This window comes from Triturus cristatus, chromosome 10 (genome assembly GCF_964204655.1).
Source record: "Triturus cristatus chromosome 10, aTriCri1.1, whole genome shotgun sequence".
NCBI lineage: Eukaryota > Metazoa > Chordata > Amphibia > Caudata > Salamandridae > Triturus > Triturus cristatus.
Window position 1 is genome coordinate 272,711,647 of NC_140593.1, and position 18,866 is coordinate 272,730,512.

General features: G+C 42.3%; 1 protein-coding gene across 3 annotated transcripts in view; it reads left to right on the plus strand.

The window, feature by feature from the left end:
- The window catches only part of CLXN (calaxin), a 253,819-nt gene that overhangs the window by 39,461 nt on the left and 195,492 nt on the right, over nucleotides 1-18,866 (plus strand). The window contains exon 2 of one of the 3 annotated variants that reach the window (XM_085631056.1): nucleotides 18,262-18,307. The exons of 1 other annotated variant lie outside the window; for it this stretch is intronic. The gene's annotated coding sequence lies outside the window, so the exon portion shown is untranslated. Of the gene's footprint in view, nucleotides 1-18,261; nucleotides 18,308-18,412; nucleotides 18,526-18,866 lie in introns of those variants that run through there. One more of the 3 variants, XM_085631057.1, reaches the window with a different exon arrangement.

Sequence of the window (18,866 nt, forward strand, 5' to 3'; positions counted from 1 at the left end):
TTTACAACCTGGCATTACATGGCATCTCTCACAGCAATTACGTGCCACATACAGGATTGTGTACTCTCCGGTGCTATTATTGGTTGCAGTGGGTGTTCTTTGTGTTGAACCTCATCATGTTTGTTGTGAGCAAACCACCTAGCCACCCCTTTTACCTGGGCCTTGCACTAGTACCGTTCTAAATCAGAGACACTTCGACCACCATCAGAAACATTAATTTTTGCCAGTGCAGCCACTATAAGCTGCAATATCATTGTTCACAGTTGTTGGAAGAAAGAAATTCACGAGGACCCCTGATATATTGACAAAATAAGAGAAGAAGAGGAAGTGTAATCATTCCAGATAAAGGCACAAGTCCTACTGATGAGAGTAGCAATGCTGCCAGAGAGTCACTTTGATCTGGAGTGCTGACGTGGCTCTCATCAGACTGCCATTGATTCTGATTCCTAAATACTTAAAGGTGGCTGAAGCCCAGTGCAATTATGTATTAGGCTGTAGATAGTATGCTTGTTCAGTACCTGAATGGAGGGGGGGGGGCATACTTGAGTTAACCAAATTCAGCTTAAGCAGTGAGGGTTTGCTCAAAGTATGATCCAGATCTAATGCAAATTTATTTCTGTTTATTCTAAATTTGCAAGTTGATCTCAGATTGTGAAAATTAGACATGCCTCAATAGTTCCCATATATAATTGGAGGCAATTTTACAAAAGCCTTTTGTGTTTTGTTTTTTGTTATGAAAAATTCTTATAAACATATATTTACAAAAAAAGTTTGATATTGTTAGCTTGAGACCACTTGTGAAGGTTCCTGTCCCTAAGGAATGCCTAATTATAACAATGGTCAGGATGGCAACACTTTATTTGAACAGTATACCCTTGAATATATGAGCTAAGCATAGATCCTCTAGGAATTCAGTTGTGCAACAATCCTATTTTCCTGGTGAAGTCGTCCAGTGTAAAAAGCTTCAAAGAGGAGTCATTTCAGAAAAGATTTGGTTTGTTGACAGGCTGTGGCTTGAGTAACAAGTCTAAGATTTTCTTTTTTGCCTTCTCAAAGTAGAGTTTGAGGACTTGTACTATTTTAATCAAGTAATTAGCTAGAGAATCAGAAATTATCTTTGAGTTGGTAACTTTGAAGACAGTGCATTTGGGGTTTTAACGTAGTTATTCATTTTATTAAGTTTACAGTGCCAGAACTTTTTTCCCCAGAGTCAATCAATTCTCTGTAGGGCACACTGTTACCGAGGCACGGAGGGAGTAGTTTTGCTTTGTGCTTTCTGTAAGGTCACCGTATAGATTCTGGTGTGGCACTGGAGTGTTAGAGTTTCTGTAAGTTAACCTCCAAAGCTTTTTTTATAGTCACCTAAATATTCTAGAATAGTACTGTGGTGCTTATGGAGGTCAGTAGGACAGAGGTAAATATGGAGCGATCCAGTTTCTTTCATGATCTAATGGTTATGTGTTGGATAGGAGGCTGACAAACTCTTAGTGATAATGTAGTAGAGGGGGTTGAAAGAAATCAAACGATCATCCATCCCGATGATGGGGTGGGCTTCAGTTACTGCAACTGTGTTAGGGCAGCAACATATTCTTTTTTACATCCTGATGTGTGGGTGGGCACAGTGACCAGCTGCAGGAGATTCATTGGAGACAAAAAGTTCAGTTTGGTGTGAGTTTTATTTATCAAACTACATGTTGATATATAGCGGTATGGTAAGGTTTGAGTACTTTAAGATGATTTCAACAATGAAGTACAAGAACAGTTCAGAGAATGCTATTGTAGGAAGGCAGTCTGTAGATAAAAGAGGAAATGAAGTAAAAGTTGGTTATGGAGAATGATCTCAATTTGTCTGGCCTGAAGGTTTTTTTTGTAGACCAATGGCTAGCCCTCCCTCAAGTTTTTTTTGGTTGGGGAATTCTTTTGCAGTATCCTATATGCATTGGGAATGGTTTATTTTAAAAAGTGTAGCCATTATCACTTATTCACATTTTTATCAAAAATAGCAGGACAAGTCATGATTCCAAAATAGGAATATACATGAGTTGATTTTTATTCGTTGATCTTTATTATTAATTGATCTAACATTCGCAAGAATGGGTGGGGGGGATTTTAATGTTTGATGGGCGAATATAGTGAGGTTATAAGTAGTTATGGAACAAGGATTTAAAGGTAAGGAAGTATTCAGGTCAGACTTTAGCATGATTAGTAGCGATTTTACTGGAATGGCTGGAGGTAGAAAGGGCGAGTCAGATGGAGTGATGTCCAGTATATGATAGTTGTTGACAAGGGTGATGTTAGTGTAATGACAAAAGGAAGCGTGGATGAAGGAAGATATACCCTTGATGTGGAGAGAATTAGAGAGCAGAATTATGTGGTTGTATTAGATGAGGGGTACAGGCAGATGAAGGGGGGGGGTTAATGTGAGGCTCAACGCTTTGGAGTGAAGAAGTCTGAGTAAGAAAGGGAGGGGGAACGATTTACATTTAGGATGGTGGAAATGAATACTCTGAAACACTTAGAGCATGGGTACATGGTCTTTGGTGTGACTGAGGGCTACACTAGTGCCAGAGGGTGGTGAAGTAGGGGAGGTGTAGGGGAAGCAAAGCATATGCATCTAGTGGCTGAACTGAATTGCACAATGTGGAACTGTACAACCTGGGGTGCTGTACACCCTAGTTACTTCCTTTCGTTAACTGAAATTAACATTGCTGTTTATTTAATATTTTTTCAATGTTAGTGCTGAGTCCAGTAAACAGCAGCTCAGCGCTGCTTTTGCCAAGGGGGCCACATGTAAAGTCAGGAGGGCCGCATGCGGCACCTGGGCCGTACTTTGAATATCACTGACTTAGAGGATAGGGTGTGTATAGGTTGAGGGGATAGGGTGGAAGTTTTGGGAGATAGTTTTTGAGGTGGGCGTGTGACAGGACAGGACAAATAGACTAGTGGTGTTGTTAGTATGGTGGAAGGGTCTAGACAGTTTAGCTATGGGATGGTTAGAGGTATAGGGAGGTGGAGGAAGGCAGATGAAGCAGAAGAATGAGAGGTTAAGCTTTTGTGGTGCAGGAGGATAGATGGCATTGAAACATGGGAGACAGGGCAGAGTAGATATATTGTAACAGTCGGTTGCAGTGCTTCACAGCCTTAATGGGGTCAGATCAGAGAGATTGGCAACTAGAAGAAATTTAGTGAAATCCCATGTTCCAGAAGTCTGTAGAAATAATACTCTAGAACAGCAGAAGCAGGCTACCAGAATCTACAAATGTTCACGGGTAAATGCTTGGCTAGCAGTAGCTTAGTTTGACTCTACTTGAGATTTACGTATGGAATAGTGGAGCTAGGCTTTCGGCACATGTAGAGCTCTCCCTAGTCGGGAGTACTAGGGCTGCGAGCAAACTGTGTTCAGCCATCATTTCTGCTTGTTTTTAGAAACTGAAATATCGATTTTAAATGTGTGAATTTTTATGTTGTGAAATATCCTTGGGGGCTTCTAATTAGATTGTTCTGTAGCGGGAATTGAGGTTAGGCACACTGACACCTTTCACGCTTGACCTACTTTCTTTCTGCCTCGCCTAGCCGCTTGTTTGCGTGAAAGGCGGCGGCGGGCGCCATCTTGGGTGTGGGCTGGGGCTGCGCTCCAGTCGCGCCGGCCTCTCACCCTCCTCACGCCCCATATATTGGAACCATGGCCAGACGGCGCAGCGGGCTGGCGCAGCGGGCGCGTGCCGAAGCCGCGCCAAAGCCAAGCCCGTCTGCGTCCGTCCGCGGCCGGACCCGGCCCAGGGCCACCACCCCTGGTTCCCGACTGCTGTACACTCCCCGGCATCTACTAGAGCTAAATCCCGGTAAGCCATGTCAGGCCTGTACGAGTGCCGTCCTGACCGCTGCGATACCCACTCGCCCTTTTATGTGCCCAGGCTGTAGCTATCAATTTTCCCTAACTTGTCTACCAGCCTACTCGGATCCAAACCATGGCATACCATATGTCAGAGAGAATATAACTCCACATGGTTGTCGAGCTGCGCTTATCAATGCGCGCTCGCTCCCATGTCACAGTTTTTACATTAGTGAGTTTATTGTCACCCATGACGTGGATTTATTATTTGTCACTGAGACCTGGGCAGGTGCCGGGTCTGGCCCGGATTTCTGCAACGCTACCCCGGCTGGATATAGTGTCGCCAGACATGACAGGCCTATAGGACGAGGTGGGGGCCTTGCAATTATTTACAAGGATAAATATCGCACCACACTCGATCCTATAAACTCGGTTAACTGTGAATCAGCGGTTTTTGCTATCAGTATTAATCCCAAGCAGGCACTAAAGGGTATAATACTCTATCGACCCCCTGGCCCCCGTAACTCTTTTCTCTCTACCCTCTCTGACCTGAGTGACAATGTCATCTGTTCAGATAAATTTACTATATTGGGAGACTTCAACTTCTTTTTGGAAGATCAGGACAACCCAGACACCGCCCAACTCACGACTGATTTTTCCAATTTTGGACTGCACCAATTAGTCAAGGGTATCACACACCAAGCTGGACACTCCCTTGACGGGCTATTTACTAATGATCCTGACATTACTGTATCAGACATCATTCCAATTACATGGTCAGATCATAGGGCTATTATTTTTCAACTAGATACACGATTTTCTGCCTTGCCGCACCCCAGACCTCGCACTAAGATAGGTACCCGGGCCTGGAAAACTGCAGATCTCCCTCAGATGTTGCATTCCTTGGCCTCCTCCTGTCCTCAGGGAGGAAATAGCTTGTCACCGTCAGCTTCAGAGTTTCAGGACTGGATCCGAAGTGCCGCTGATCTAATGGCCCCAGAGAAATTCACGCAACCCAATAGAGTATCTCCTTCGGCCCCCTGGTATAGTGAAGATCTCCGTCTACATCGCCAACATTGTAGGAATTTAGAAAGGCGCTGGAGGAAAGCTTACTGTCCCACAGCTAGACAAACTTATAAAGACGCTCTTATGATTTATAAAAAGGCGATCTTGGCCCGAAAAACAGTTTTTTACTCAGCACAAATCGAGACTGCTGCCAACTCTGCCAGAGAACTTTTCTCCGTCGTCACCACCTTGTCCACCCCCTCCATTGGGCCTGGAGTGGAGCCCTCACAGACTTTCTGCAATGAATTGGCCATCTTTTTTACCACTAAGGTTGCAGATATTTACGCTTCATTTGAAAATGACATCAGAACTGAACATAGAGGTGACAGCAGGAAAGAAGTACTGTCGCACCCTAATCCTGACTCCTTCCCGTGTTTCTCACCTGTCTCACATCAGGACGTGATTAAAATCATCTCCATTATTAAATCAGGCTCCCCCTTGGACCCCTGTCCTCCGTCCGTGATGCAGAAACTCACAGAAGTGATCTCCCTCCCTTTGATGGAAATCTGCAATAATATACTCCTAACAGGCCAATTTCCTAGTATATGGAAGAAGGCTGTTATTAAACCCCTCTTAAAAAAACCTTCCTTAGATCCTACTGCTGTCGCAAGTTACAGACCGATTGCGTGCCTGCCCTTTCCTGCCAAAGTATGCGAATATCTGATGAATCTGCAGCTCTCAGAGTTCGTCGAGACCCACCAACTTCTCGACGAAACGCAGTTTGGGTTCAGGAAAGGGCATGGAACAGAGACTGCCTTGATAAAGGCCTCTGATGAGATCAGGACGATCATGGATCAGGGAGGGGCGGCTGTTCTTATCCTTTTGGATCTGTCAGCAGCCTTTGACACGGTCGACCATGTCACTCTTGTCGACCGTGTCACAGCTCTGGGGATAAATGGTCGGGCCAAGGATCTTATTTCATCCTTCCTGGCAAACCGTACCCAGACAGTAAGGCTCGGAGACTTTTATTCTCCCATCTCTGCACTCCCTTGTGGAGTCCCACAAGGCTCCTCGCTAAGTCCTATGCTTTTCAACATCTATGTAGCGGACTTAGCGAGGATAATAAAGGCCTATGGGATACAGTTAACATCGTACGCAGACGATACCCAGCTGGTGCTGGGTATCCATAAGGATGGCCTTACTGTAGCAGCCAACTTCCAGAAAGCTATGCTCGAGGTCAGTACTTGGATGGCCTTGAATTGCCTCAGGCTTAACTCGGACAAGACCGAGATCATGACCTTTGGAAAACTTTCCCCTGAATGGTCCCTCGGTTGGTGGCCAGAAAAGATCGGCCATCCACCTGTCCCAGTGGAAAAAGCCAGAAATCTGGGAGTGATTTTTGACAACAAGCTGGTCTTTGACCTCCATATCAATAAGGTTGTGTCATCTTCATTTTACATCTTGAAAAAGATTAAGAAGCTGCTACCATATCTCCCTCCGTCAGCTGGGAAGACTCTGGTCTCTACCTTAGTCTTCTCAAAAATAGATTATGGGAACGCTCTTTTCCTCCATACTCAGAAGCGTGTCATAACGAAGCTGCAATCTATTCAGAACGCGGCTGCTAGGATTCTCCTCAACATCCCTCGCCGCAAATCTACCACCCTTGGTATTCGTCAGCTTCATTGGCTGAGAGTTGAGAGCCGCGTTAAATTCAAGGCCCTCTGTATTGCTTATAAGGCCATACATGGCACCGGACCCAGATTCCTGATCGAAGCTTTTCAGTTCTATACCCCCAGAAGGCAATTAAGATCGGCCAATACCAGCCTTTTGCCGGTGCCACGTACAAGATCAGTCTCCTGGGGCGACAGGCGCTTTCTCGTGGCCACTCCAAAACTTTGGAACCTCTTGCCAATTGCCATTAAAGCCGCTCCGAATCTGATTAGTTTCCGTAGGCTTTTGAAAACATGGTTGTTTAACCAGTGAGAAGACGGTAGGATGATGAACTTTAGTTGCTCCACAGCGCCGAGACACCTTCGGGTATTTGTCGCGCTATAAAAGTTGCGTAAATAAATAAATAAATAAAATAAACATCTTCTTTTGGCTCTTCACAAAGGGATCCCTGGTATGTTGAAGGTCCTTCCTCTGTGCCCGGACTACAGCTGACAGTTAAACACTGCATACTCAGCTTAATAGTACTGTCGAAGCAGGATGCAAAAATGTGTAATAGCTTTGCATTATTGGGGAGACTCCTGGCCAAGCGCCACATTGCCATTCATTTGCTTAAACTAATTCCCCCCCCCCCTGGAAAAATAGCAAGCAGACCTGAGAATGTGGGCCGTTGCTGAGGAAAGGAGATTACATACGGTTCTTATAGATGAGAATGCAGAAAGGGGCCTGGGACTAGGGTGGTGATGCTAGACCAGGTGGAAGAGGAGCCATTACCCAGAGCATCATCACTCGTTTGGAACTCGGGGTGATCCTCCTGGACTGAGGATACTTACGGGGGTCTGAGGTGAGGTAAGTGGAATCTGCAAGCTAGGGGAGTTATTCTGGAAGGTCCGGGCTCAATTCCCTCTTCGAAAATGGAGTAATGTGTGGAAAGACACCCTAGACAAATGTTGTGACCATGATGTAAGAAATATAATGACGCGGAGCACCAAAATGTTTCTTCATCTTATCTCGAATATGTAAATGAATTAGTGCCCTCCCATGTACCATGAACCATGTAGCTTGATTATGATGATCTATGCATTGATCACACTGAGCCATTGCTGTTTGGTTTCGTTACCAAAAAATGAAAATGGTTCTTCCTGAACAAAATGACTTTAATTATCACCTGTCATTGTTCTTACATTGCAGCAGTAATGTTTATTAGTCTAACTCTAATCCAAACATATTTAAAAAAAAACATTTTTTAAATACACTGCTCTAACAACAATCATTCAAACACTGGAGAAAATGAATGCATTGTGTGGGGGGGCAAATTTATGAAATTCATTTTAACAAACACTGAAGAATGTGCATACCTAAGATAACTCAGAATCACTGTTATAGCATCAGTCTAACAAGCATTGGGGGAAAGTCCATACATTGAGGGAGGGTCTGACTTACTATTCCAACTCCAGTCTAACAAACATTGGTGAAAGTGCAACTGGGGGCACAGAGTATTAGATTTACTGCGCTAAGTCCAGTCTAGCAAACACTGGGGAACATGCATACATTGGGAGGGCGTGCAGATTAACTATTTAACTCCAGTCTAACAAATATTGGAGAAAGTGCATACATTGGGGTCAGATTTACTATCCCAACTCAAGTCTAACAAACGTTTGGGAAAGTGCATACATTGAGAGGGTTCAAATGCAACACATAGAAATAAAATAAGCATTAAAAAGTTATTTAATAAAAGCAAAGAAAAAGTTTAGAAATCCTAAATATATTGATTTTTTACAAATAAAATTAATTTTAAAAATAAATAAATATCAGAATTGGACACAATTATTTTGAAGTTAATTGAATCCATTTATATTAAATAAATAGTTAAACTAATCACTCACCCCAAACAAAATAACACTTAAACCTAAAAGAAAAGTAATAAACTATTTTTAGCATTATTCTTTTCAACTTTATTTAATTAAAATGAAGCTATTTGTAATACATTCATTCCCCATTATACGGAACATATCAAAATAAAAATAAGTAAATAAATAACATTATAAAATAATAAAACAATGAACAATATCAAACATTAAATGTTAAAATAATAAAATAAATAACAATTGATATACACTTTAAAAATAACTTAAAATAATAGCTTAAACATATAAATAATGTCATACATTTAAAATAATTTAACATGCATATGCACATTTTTAGATGAAAGCTCATCATAATTAATACATTTGTCAATTCTAATCAATTTAAATATATTGTATTCAAACACTATGCACTCAATCCCTAAATAAACCCCACAACCCAAATTTAAAATATATTTAAAATAATGTTCTAATCTGTAATCAAATTAATAAATATTCTGTTAACATTAAATAATAATAATTAAAAAAAATACCAACAAAATCCCCAATAAACCTCAAAACCTAAACTTAAAATGTAATAAACAATTTAAACATTCATCAAATGTGTAAAGGATCAAGTAACAACTTAAAAATATCAAAATAATCAATTGAAATTAATTATTGTTATGTTTATTTGTAAAGTGCACTATCACCCACAATGGTATCCTGCTGCTAAACCTACGGACCGTAACTCTCTGTTACATTTCACTAGTGGACATCCCAGAGGCTTGAAGGAGAACTTGCATTATGAGAAATTTCTTAGAAATCGAAGAAATTGTACAAGTAAGGAGGATTACTTTTCAAATGCAGAAATCCTAAAAAACAAACTTGTTGAACAAGGGTACCTGCGGAAACTGGTGAAAACTGCTCTGAAAAGAGCATGGTATAGCCAGAGGGAGGAACTATTGATCCCCTAAAAAAAGCCAGAGTCTAATCCCTTGACGTGTGTCCTTACATACAATTCCAAGGCCAATAAAATAAAAAAGATTATAGTGCACAATTGGATAATAGTGAGTCACCTAGGAAATCCTAAACCTTTATTTTCCTTTTGCAATGTAAGAAATTTACACCAACAATTGGTCAAAGCAGCACCAAAAATTCTGAGAGGAATGCTTGGACTTCCTCCAGTGGTCGGCCACTTTAAATGTAATAACTGTACAGCTGTCAAATGACCAGTAACTCCAAATATATCATGATTAATGGTCATAAGCATGTTCAGAATAATTTTTCAAACTGCAACACTAAAAAGTTGATCTATTGCCTGAAGGTTTCCTGCAAAATGTTTTACATAGGCCAAACGATACAGCCAGTAAAGACTTGCATCTTGCAACATAAATCTAGATTGAAATGTATTACACAGGGAGAGATGAGATGCAGTGGTCTGTGTTGATAGTGTTACAGAATACTAACATGTCTGTTTTGAGCAGATTAGAAGCTAGAATGATTGAAAAATATCATACAGCTGCTCGAAGCCTGACTGACCATGATGAAATGTGGTCTGTGATCTTATGGTTGTTGAAATTTGATCAGCCATGTTTCTGGATGATCTTGTTGCCCACATCCACAATATATGATCTTTTCCGTAGGACTACTCTGACAAATGGTATAGTGCTGTGCATATACTTTGCTTCTATCAATGAATTGAATATTTATTTGCTGTAACTGAGTCGACCATTAGTGATTCAACTGTTATATCTGCATGCATTTTATACCATTGAAGAATTTTGCTCTGTTTATTATTAATTAATTTTTGCTTTATTTATTATTTATATGTCTTTTCTCTATTGATTATTTATTTTCTTTATATTCACTTTACTGTGTTGTGTTCCCAAGTCCTAATGAGTAGTTTACATACTGGTTTTGCTCTTCGTGCTTTATCTCCGTAGTTACTGACTGGGGTAAGAGGCTCGATCTAATTGGAGTCCTCTTTTTAGGTCTCGCCTAATGACGCAGCGCATGGGATGCTCGCTTGCGAGATCTATTGTCGTGGATTTAGCTTCCAAAGCAGGGGTGGAAGCTCCACCCATGCTTCTGATTGGCGCGGCTCCCAAATGCGTGCTTTGCATTAGAAGAGAGGCATGTTTTGTTCCCTCCCTGTCTTCTGCTCGCCATGCCTGCCCAGACAGGATATGTGCACGCGTACCATCGCGCGCTTCCGCTTATTTTTTCATGTATTCTGCCGAGTCCCCCGGCCGTCTCTTTTGATTACGGCGGCACGCTTTCACTTTCTTTACGGCGTTTCAGCAGAACACGCATATAGTGCGCTTTCACTTTCTTTACTCAAAAGAGATTACGGCGTTTCAGCAGAACACGCGCATGGCGTGCACAAAGATTCTAACATTGTCTGCGCCATGGCAAGGAATCTGCTTGGGAAAAGGGAATCAAAACAGTACGCAAATATGGAGCGGTGCAAAGGGAAACATGCTTTATGTTTGAGAGGCTCACTGTGGGCTGTTGCATACTCTGGTGTTCACGTGCGGATTCTGTGTATAAACGCACGACCAGCACTGGTGCCTTGTTTCGGAGGCAGCAGCATGCTGCTTTGCAACAGGGACGGCTCTTCCATCGGTCTGAGCCGGGCCTTGATTCCGTTCCTTGCTCACAGCGCAGGAGTGGGCTCCGAGGGAAGTGTTACCTTGTCCCACGCAGGCTTAGGGTGCAGTGAAAGGAGTAGCTTACAAAAACATAATGAAACATTGCACCCCTTTGTGCCCTCGGTTGGCGTTATGGATAGTTTCTGCAAGTTCTGCTGAAGTTATTTTCTACTGATTTCTGTGTAATGCCTATTCGTTAGGTCTCGCCTGACCCAGCGCATGCGCTGGTCTGGCGAGACTTTTTGCGAGGGCTCAAAAAAATGCTACCGCCGGCCTAGAGCTACAGTGCATGTGCGCACGCTTACGAGCAGAGACTTTCCTCCTCATGCTCATTAAGCGCATCGCTCGGCGCGCTTGATCGCCAACGCCATCACTTTCACTTTCAAGCCCATCTGCCTCCCAGTGCGATCACTGCTGCGCGCGCAGAGCGCGTCCTCGCTATCATGATCACTTCTGCTTTCAGGGCTGCGCGGCCGTTACTTGTACGGCCGCGTGGCCAATGCTTGTTTTTGTATTGTTTTTTTTTCTCGAAATGGCAATAAAAAATTAGAGGGGAAAGACGACTATTACCTGGATTGTGCAACAACGAACAGAAAGATCGAGATGATGCTTCGTGCTCATTTGCTAAGTCTCCCAAATTGGCAATTACAATTAAGCGAAAATTAGTCCGGTGATGCTGGAAGGTAGCAGAGGGAGCTTTACTGCATTGTACCGAACATCAGGCGCTCACTGTTAGCTTTGCTGTGAAACCAGAGCAGTCCGCCCATCCATCGTAAGGGGGTACGTGTTTTTTTCGGTAGGCTAATTTTTATTCAAAATGTGTGCTAATTCATACAGACATGCTAATTGTGTTAATTGTACTATAGCATTTATGTAGCGCTGCATACCTACGATAGCTGCGTGAAGCGCTTTGATCTGCATGGAGTTCCTGGCGCCCTTACGTAGTGCATGGTTGGGAAGGATGCTGGTTATAGATAGACCCATATGCAGGGCCACTGGAATTTTGCTACGTTGCCGCTTCGGTGTTTCACACATAAATATGGATTTGTTTCACACATAAATACGTATTTGCCACTTAATCGTGTTGCATAATCGGTAGATTTTAACAAAAAAAATTGTTTCTTGCTCAAACGAGTCAAAAGTTAACTAAAGACGCAGTGACATATGAGTTGGCAAGCAGCGGAAGGGCTTTTGCAAAGGATGACTGGTAAACTTTTTTGTTGCTTATTGATGTATTGGGGTGTTTAACTGACATCAATCAGTGAGGTGAAGCCTTCGTCCGTACTGTGTTGACGTGTAAAAATAAAAAAATAAGGAAGTAATACTATCAGAAACTGCGCCGTCTTATGACACATAATTTGCCTTTGTTGAGGCTTAATTTAGTCAACCCTGACGCATAATTCCAGAGGTCCTACCGATATGGGAAGTGTTGGGCTTTGTACATGAGGTTCATAGATGTGCTTTAAATATTGTGCTGCTGCAGCGCTACAAACACAAGGCATTGAGGCATCGCGTGAGATACATGCCATCGCAATTATGGATACCTACCCTTTTATTTAGCATATAGCTATAGTTATTCACATTGGAAGGGCCAGATTTAGAATGCTATCCAGAATCCAAGATGAATAAATACATTCTTTTTTTGCTGGAAGTGGGCTCAGTATATTTTCCCAAACGTGAGATTTATTGAAGGTGGGTTGAGGTCAAGGGAGAGCCAGCCTGGAACAGAGAGCTCAGGTTTGGAGGCAGGCACAGAGTTGTGATAAAGAATAGGGGGCCTATGTTGTGAATTGCAGGGTGCGCTATGCACATTGCTTTGAATGAGTTTATTCGTCTAGCCGCAGGAAGCCACTGCAGAGACTTTAGGAGCCGGTGAAATGTGACAACTAATATTAATGTTAAGTAGTTTATTTTGCAGCTGCGTTCTGAATTCTAATTTCCGAGTCACATTGAGAGGGGCTTCAAAGCTTATGCCATTGAACAAGTAATTTTTTTAATATATTAAATAGCTGGCCATTGATTAGTAAAAGGAAAACATATTTGGTCCGATTCACTGAGATTTTTGTTAATTGAAGGGGCCGAATCAGATTCAGCAAGCATTTTCACCATTATGTTAATTTAATGAGCTGATTTCATGTTGCAATGTTTGTATGATATGAAAAACTACATATATTATAATGCAGCAAGGCATGGATTGCAATGGTATAAAGGTAAAAACAAATGTAGGACCACTAGCCGTGATCAAAACTGAATGGTCAAAACGCATTGGCTTGGTATCCATGTGAACAGTGAAAAAAAGATTGTTATAAAACCACTTTGAAGTGCCTCTTTTCCTTGTTAAAACAAGCATTTGCAATGCAATAGGTCTCGCATTTACACAAGTTTAAGCTATTGGCATTGTAAATGACGATGCCTTTTATTTCTGTTTTAAAATCAAAACCAAAAATACAAGGGGCCCGATTCACAGAACTAACTTAAGACAAAATCCTAAACTTACTACCATTTTGGTATTCACAGAAGGCACTTACTCATTTTGGTATTCACAGAAGGCACTTACTCATTTCGGTATTCACAGAAGTTAGGACTCCTAAATTTAGGACTCCTAAATGCCTTCTGTGAATACCGAAAGTCTTAAAATTAGGATTTTTCTCAGTTTAGTAGTAGTATAGTTAGGACTCCTAACTTTAGGACTCCTAAATGCCTTCTGTGAATACCGAAAGTCTTAAAATTAGGATTTTTCTCAATTTAGTAGTCCTAAATTTAGGACTCCTAAATGCCTTCTGTGAATACCGAAAGCCTTAAAATTAGGATTTTTCTCAGTTTAGTAGTTGTAAAGTTAGGAGTCCTAACCTTAGGACTCCTAAACTGAGAAAAATCCTAATTTTAAGGCTTTCGGTATTCACAGAAGGCATTTAGGAGTCCTAAACTTAGGACTCCTAACTTCTGTGAATACCGAAATGAGTAAGTGCCTTCTGTGAATACCAAAATGGTAGTAAGTTTAGGATTTTGTCTTAAGTTAGTTCTGTGAATCGGGCCCAAGGCATTGTTATTTGTAATGTCAATAGCTCAAACTTGCGTAAATGCGAGACCTATTGCATTGCAATTGCTTGTTATGTTCAGGCTCTAGACAGGACATTATGGATTAGCCTACATACAATTTGTGCCCTGTGTGTTCTCCTCCGATGTTATAGACTGGGGTAAGAGGCCTGATAAATTCCAGAGTCCTCTTTTTAGGTCTCGTCTGGCGTTGCAGTGTTAAGCTCTGCTCGCTGGGCGAGAGATTTTGTCAGAGAGTAGATTTGAGAAGGGGGCTTGATGACCCGCGCCTCATTTTCATTGGCTGGCGTCAGCGTTTATGCTAAACGGTGGCCTGTCATTGGAAATGGGGTTTTGTAGCGGCTGCCCTTTCTCCTTTTCGTCTGGCCGATCCAGACAGGGTCGTCTGCTTTGCTTCTGTCGCAAAGCAATTTCTTTTCTTTATGGGGGCCATCTGTTTTCACTCAGCCCATGTTTATATTTGCATGGCGCTTTCGCTTAAAGTGAAAGTGCAATGCAAATATAAACACGCAGCTGAGTGAAAATAGATGGCCCCCTGCCTTCCCGAAATACTTCAGTTCAATGATTAGCCGAATTAAAGGCTTTGAACCGCCAGTTTATGGCAACTTCACTGCACGGCATTGTCATTCCGCCCTATTAACATAGCTGAAGATAAGTGTGTCGGTAAAGCTGTGCTGTGCACTCAGTGCCTCGACTCCTCACTCGAGTTTATGGCAACTTCACTGCACGGCATTGTCATTCCGCCCTATTAACATTGCTGAAGATAAGTGTGTCGGTAAAGCTGTGCTGTGCATTCAGTGCCTCGACTCTTCATTCAAGTTTATGGCAACTTCACTGCATGGCATTGTCCTTCTGCCCTATTAGCATCGCTGAAGATAAATGTGTCGGTAAAGCTGTGCTGTGCATTCAGTGCCTCAACTCTCGTATGAACAAGCACTGTCACTCAAAGTGCAGCTCGTGTAAACAGTTGCAGGGCCGCGCGAGGGGCATCCCACCGGGGCTGCTGGGGTACTCCAGTGCGTTCCTGGGCATGTGGTTCTAGGGCGAGTATGCAGGAGACGGACTCCTATGGCACCCACCAGGAGGGCGCACCTTGTATTGAACTGTTAAGAGGCACACTTTGCCCGTGAGTCGGGGAAACAAATAAAATGTTGCTTTGTCTGGGGCGGCAGACAGGCATCCTATCACGGGACCCGAGAAGAGGTTAAAAACTGTTATGCAGAACGTGCGCTTTGTGCGAGCTGGGTCACGAGCACAACCAAGCCCGTGGCACATGTCCAGCCACAGCCCACAAAGTTAACCATTAATGCGTAATGGTGGAAAAACACTCAAGAAAATATGTATCCTGCCGCTGCATCGTCTAGTCGGGTTTGTAGGCCACGTTAGCTGCATCAATTATATAACTTACCCACCATTAACTCACTGGCAAAGGCTATTGAATATATCCTCGGGCTAGTGAATTGTTGGTCGAAGAGGTGCAGATAGTTACTTGAAGAGAAAGGGTGAGACGACAGTAGAGCAGTTCGCTGCTACTTGACAAAATGGAGAGTGTGTCATGGAGTTTTGGATTAGCGGTGGTCAAGGCCATGAGACAACTAGAGGGACGGTCGAGAGAGGTGGGTGTGCAGAAGAGTAGTCTTTTCTTTGATTACAATAAAAGTACTTCCAGGACGGATATGGTCGTTCTTCTACAAATTCCTTAAAAAGGCGTGGAAGGGGAGGGAAGAGAAGCGCTTCCGAGGGCACAATTTTGCTTTGGTTACCAACTCCCCTAATTTGCCTTTCATAGTCAGTCCTGGTTTTACAGAAGTTTTATGATTTCACAGCGATGGTCAAGGCCATGAGACAACTAGAGGGACGGTCGAGAGAGGTGGGTGTGCAGAAGAGTAGTCTTTTCTTTGATTACAATAAAAGTACTTCCAGGACGGATATGGTCGTTCTTCTACAAATTCCTTAAAAAGGCGTGGAAGGGGAGGGGAGGGAAGAGAAGCGCTTCCGAGGGCACAATTTTGCTTTGGTTACCAACTCCCCTAATTTGCCTTTCATAGTCAGTCCTGGTTTTACAGCAGTTTTATGATTTCACAGCGATGCTCTACATACCCACTTCATGATGGCTCAAGGGTATTGCACAAGGAAATCTCTGTTTCCAAATCTCCTGTCTGGTGGGTGCTTGGTGTCCCGTGGCCGATGCCTCCAATCCTGTCTCACTGCTCACCACGCAACAAAATCACTATTTTGGGGGGAAATCCTTTCAGCTGGCCCACATTTCCTGTCTTGCACCCATGTCCTTTGATCCTGAAGAGCAAAGCCATTGCAGCCCTACTAGTCCTCTAAATCTCCATAACTCTCCCCTACCCAAACCCACTGAATTCATTGTGTTCAGTGGCTAAAACTGATTGATACCTTACCACTCCTTGCAAAGTTATTGATCTGATGCCAAAAGTAACTAAGGCTGTCTGCTTCACAGATATTCAAAGTCCTGGATGCAGATTGTGTGTTTGGGGGATGTGGGCTTTTGCGGGGTGGGGGGGAGCATGGTAAGAGTTGGAGGGGTCTACACTACACCTAATGCCTGCTTTCACGTTTTTAGGTCACATCGATTATAACTAGGTATTGCGTAAGGAAGCCTTCATGGTAGTGCTGATTGGATTTTAGTGCTTTCCTTTGAGCTCTAATGTACGCTTTTAATTCTTAAACAGATTTTGCAATTACAACAAAGTGAGCTATTGCCATTTTCAATTACACCATTTCATTAATGCTTCACGAAGGAAAGAAAACAAACATTTTCAATGCCAATAGCTCAAAACAATGTCATTGCGAGACCTATTGCATTGTAAATGCTTGTTATGTTTAGGCTCTAGACAGTACTAATAGGACGTAGGCGGACATCCTTCCACATCACGTGATCGAAATCCCAACCACGGAGGACGCAGCCCGTAGAATCTGTTAGTTTGAGCTGCCTTCCATTGCGAGTTTGGAAAGGTATTGCAGCGGTGGAAAGAGAGCAGTATTTAGGTTCTTCCCTGAGTACTCGAGTAAGTATATTGCTCTAGCATGCTTTTTTAACCTTCTATGAGCAACCCAGGACTTTGGTTTCAACTGTGTCACTGCTTGCTCTTGTGCAGCTTTCAAACACGGGACCTTTGCGCCATAGAAGCGGATCTCCTTCATTTATTGAGTAGGGACCGCTGCGCTCGTATACACAGTTTAGTCATAATTTCGACCAACAATTAGAATTTCTGGCATTATTTAGAGTTTATTTGATTTCTGTCTGTTTGTTTGTGTAGCATCTGTGCTAATACTGAGAGGAGCCCTCTTGTGTTACATCTACATGAAGCATTTAATCCCCCTGAATTTACGGTGGAGCCTGTTGATTTTCTTGGCTAGTATTTTTGGTCTGTGTATTTTAGTCTTTCTACTAAACACTGGGGGTTGGAGTGTTGTGAATACACACAAATATGTGCTTTGTGGTTTTATTAGATGTATTGTTTATATGAGACACTTGTGGAGACTTTAGGACTTTAAATTACTAGCAGGGTAGTTTCTCACGTATTTGTTTCTTTCAAACACATCACTGTGGTTGGTGTTCTTCTGTCCTGCACCCTAGGCGGCTTGTTCAAGAGAGGTGTTGAACTGTTATGCATACTTAAGTTTGTGTTATTTAATGTTATTTAACAGAGATGGTATTGATTTGTATAATTTACTTTGTAGGCGTTGCCATTTCTTTTCTCAACTGTCCTGATGAGCCCCGAATGAATGGGCCAAAACGCGTTGACCCCACACCATGGAGGAGTCTGACAGATTATGATTGACATCTAAAATATTTTGACTAAACTCTCCTTGTACTAAGTGGAGGGTTGATGTATCCCCTTGCGTGTGTATTGGACTATCTCTTTCTTTTCTGGATTGCTTTTTGAATTACGCTTCTTGTCTATTATTAGCATGCATATGAAGTAAGAACGAGCAGGAAGGATTTGTTATATGTATATATATGTATTTATCTATGTATATGTTTTGTGTGCTTTTTTGCTATAAAAAAGATCAAATATATTTTTGACTACTAATTCTGGAGTTTGTATTGGAGTTATATGAAAAAAGAAAAAGCGTAGAGATCTAGGACTCAGTGATAGGGATCAATTAGTTTTTTCTCTTTAGAAATATAGGTTTATTTGTTCCTCAGCATCATTGTCTGTTTTCACAGTGGTATCCTGCTGCTGAGCTGCTGTGTTTGCCGATCCCTGCCTATGGTATGTTGATTAATTGAAAAGCCAGGTCTTCAGCTTGTTGCGGAATTCAAGTAAAGATGAGGTGGCTCTGATGTGGCATGAGGTGTCATTCCATGCTTTAGATTCATCAGTAGCACTTTAGATGGAAGACTGAGGAAAAGGCGCTACATGAGACTGAAACAAGCAAAGCCATGAAATAGAAAGGAAGCAAATAAGAGTGACACTAAAGTCAACCAATGGTAAGCAATAGGTAGAATGAAAGCCCTTGTATGTTCTTTGTAAGCCCACAATATGTATTTCCCAACATTACAGCTTGCCTGTCTGGTAGGCCCGACCTAAAAATTGCGTGTGCCTTCAACCAAAATGTACTTGCTGTATGACTATAGCTCTGTAACAGCCCTGCCAAGTTTCCCAGGTCCCTGTGCGATGTGCTACTCAAGTCCAGGTCTCCTCCCCGAATTCTGGGATTTGCAGACCTGTAATTATAATAAATGATTTTTTTTTAAAACACTACCCATCCAATCCCCCGTCATAAACCCAAAAACCCAAATAAATAGGTTTAAATTACTATGTAATTATT